Genomic DNA, 3,097 nt, shown 5'->3' on the forward strand with positions numbered 1-3,097 from the left:
GGGTGCTAGGAAATACATTAAATTGACTAAAAGAAGGTACACTTTATTTTAAACATGGAGCTGTGAGGGCAACTAGTATCTTAACCAGTTGCACGAAACAGTTTGTTGGTCCACCAGTGATGCAGAAGGAAAGAGCTGGTTTGTGCCATGTGGTGACATCTAACAGATACCACCAGGTGTTTCTGACTTGTTGTTGGGTGACCGTTGTTTCACATTTAAGGTCACTGGCCACAGACACCTGCATTTTTGCATGTTATTGCTGAAACCACAAAAGCCCGCTGAGGGGTTAAGCAATTTGCCTAAGTCACATGATAGGTAAGAGGAGGGAGACGGGTTTCCATTCGGGTCTGTCTGACCCCACAGTCCAGCACTGGCCACCACCACGTTTCACAGCAGAACATGGAATTCTTGACTTGTGTCAGTGACATGAGTGTGACATTGGGATACAAATCATTACTGTGGTGCACTTCTGGGCCCCAGGCTGTGTGGTTGGACTGACGCTGGGCCTTTGTTGAAGGTTCAGGTCAGTTGGGAAGTGGGCTTGAAAAGAAGAAGGAAAAGGAAAGGCAGAAAGAGAAAGAGTGGGGTGAGTGTGTGGGGGGGGGAGGAGGTGGGGGAGGTGGAGGAAGTTGATTTCAGGCTGTATTAAGAATATTCTAATGCCCATTAAGGCATGTTCTTTTTGGGTGTTTCAGATGAATGGTGGTCTCCCTATGATGACAGAATTCCCAAACCTCATCTCCCACTGAAGGAACCTGATAGTATGTAGCTCAGGCTTCAGCCTCCAGCCTCCAGGAAAGATTAGAGAAATGACCCTTTAGACCTGTTTCCTCGTCACTTGATGGGGCTTTGGAATGTTAGGCAGACTAGATGGCATTGAGACTGGCTTGGAGGGCTTAGAGGGGCTTCAGACGCTGGTATACCCAGGATAGTAAAACCAAGATTTCTTTTTTTTCCCTAGGCTGATGTCCATTAACCTGCTGACCGATCTAGCCTGGGTCTCTGGCTCAACTCATTCCTCTGGAAGAGATGGGTATAAGAAATGCCGCTCAAGGACTGAATACAGGGGCTTTGGGGGTAGAGTTTCAACAGGGGTGTTGAGAAAGTAACTAGGAATAGGAGCTATCCACAATTAGATTTTGATTAAGGAATTAAGTCATTGTAAATTAATTTCTACCTTCCATGTTTGCATTTTTAAATTTTTCTTTCTTTACTGCTAATGGTAGGCTGATTTATTGGCTCAGGTTCTTCACTCCTCCCAGATATTCACATGCTTTTTCCCTGTGATTCTGCAGTTCCTCCCACTAGAGATAACTTATTTGTTGTCATGTGACTTGTTTTGGCCAATGGGCTGTTAACAGACATCCAAGCAGGCACTTGACATCTACTTGCATGGTTGGGCTTAATTTTTCATACATTTCCCCCCCGCCATCATGAGAATATGCCAAGTTATCCCACTGGTCTAAGGAGGATAAGAGATGCATGGAGCAGATCTGGTCCCAGTTTGCAGCTTAGAGCTGCCCAGATGAGCTCAGCCTGTATCAGATTGGCTCCAGCCAATACACAAATGTACGAGTGAAATGCATGCTTTTTATTGTGTGCTGTTGACATTCTATGGTTGTTTGTTATGTTACCAATATGTTATAAACAGCTGATTGATACATTACTAGAAGTTTCTTTTAATGCACTCTAATGCTTTCTTTGGTGAATTTATAAGTAAAATAATTTGACAAACCTTGGGCAGGATACCTCCTGGATTTAGATGTTCCCAAGTTCAGAAAGCCTTCTCTACATTCTGGTGAGGGCTGGGGCAAGTCTGGAAAGGAAGGAGTTGGGAGACGCTGATCACTCTAGAATAAGAATCTGTTATTACACCTTGAATAAATAGTTCGTTGTACATGAAATACTCCTTTTATCTTTAGGTTAAAACTTTAGGGTGTTTAACTCTGATGAGGTAAACAGACTGAGAGGGAGTTTTTGGATGTGCCTGGAATTTGCACAGTCTGGAATACCAGACTGTGGAGACTCTACGTGAATCGCAGGATTGGGAAAAACTCTGTTGCCTTCAAATCCATCCTCCTGCCTTCAGAAAGGACCGTATATATATTTTTAAGTTTATTTATTTATTTTGAGAGAGAAGCACAAATGGGGGAGGGGCAGAGGGAGGGGGAGAGAGAGAGAATCCCAAGCAGGCTCCATCGGTACTGTCAGTGGGGAGCCTGATGCTGGACTCAAACTCATGAACCATGAGATCATGATCTGAGCCGAAGTCAGCTGCTTAACCAGCTGAGCCGTCCAGGTGCCCCAGGAAGGATCATATTTTTAAACACAGTATTTTCTTTTTCTGATTTGGCAGAAATACATCCCATTTTGGAAAATACAAGAAGCAATAACGAAAAAAATGAAAATAATCTATAATCCTACTAGGCAAAGATAACTACAATCAACATTTGGGGATTTTCCCTGTGACTTTTCAAAATGTATTTTATCCTGCTTATTGTTAGCACATGACATCATATCTTGAGGATTTTTTCATGTTGTGACTTTGTAAACATCTGTTTCACGGAAGAAGGGCAAAATGAATATTTTGAAGACTTAGGAAATAATTTCTGAAGTTAATTGCACCAATTTACAGTCTTACCTGATATATGTGAGAGTTTCTTTCCTGTTTTTTAACTTTAAGTTAAATGAAATTACATTAAATTTTTACTTTCATTTTTTGAGAGTTTCTATTTCACTTTTCCCAATATACTTTGCGGATGTGTTAAACATCTTTGCTGTTAAAACAAAATTTTTTTAAAAAGGTATTTTATCACAATTCTTTGAAGTCTGTGTCGATTCCATGCCTCCTCTGGGGTTGCTCAGTTGGCTGGAAAAACAACCATGCTGGTTGGTTCACTCAACTCCATAACTAGTGATCTCAAGTGAGCTTTTGTTTTTGCCTGGCAATCTGCCTCCATTTTCCACTCTCCTAAACTATTTCACACCTTCTCCTCTTTCCTCCAACCTTCGTCTCCCTCCTCACTCTCTGCTGATGATCTCAGTCCATATTTCATTGAGAACATGAAGAGAGCTCCCACATGCTACCCTAGCCATC

The 3,097-nt window shown here is 42.0% G+C and overlaps 1 long non-coding RNA gene across 2 annotated transcripts; it reads left to right on the plus strand.

Annotated features, from left to right (window-relative positions):
- Positions 1–330: 330 nt before the first annotated feature.
- LOC131485099 (uncharacterized) lies at positions 331–2,715 on the plus strand. 2 transcript variants are annotated; one of them, XR_009248638.1, is made up of 3 exons: positions 331–586; positions 962–1,033; positions 2,357–2,715. It is a non-coding gene; the product is annotated as an uncharacterized LOC131485099 (long non-coding RNA). The 2 variants fall into 2 exon arrangements; XR_009248639.1 differs by having other exon boundaries at positions 332–523.
- Positions 2,716–3,097: the final 382 nt, after the last annotated feature.

Source organism: Neofelis nebulosa, chromosome 1 (assembly GCF_028018385.1).
Source record: "Neofelis nebulosa isolate mNeoNeb1 chromosome 1, mNeoNeb1.pri, whole genome shotgun sequence".
NCBI lineage: Eukaryota > Metazoa > Chordata > Mammalia > Carnivora > Felidae > Neofelis > Neofelis nebulosa.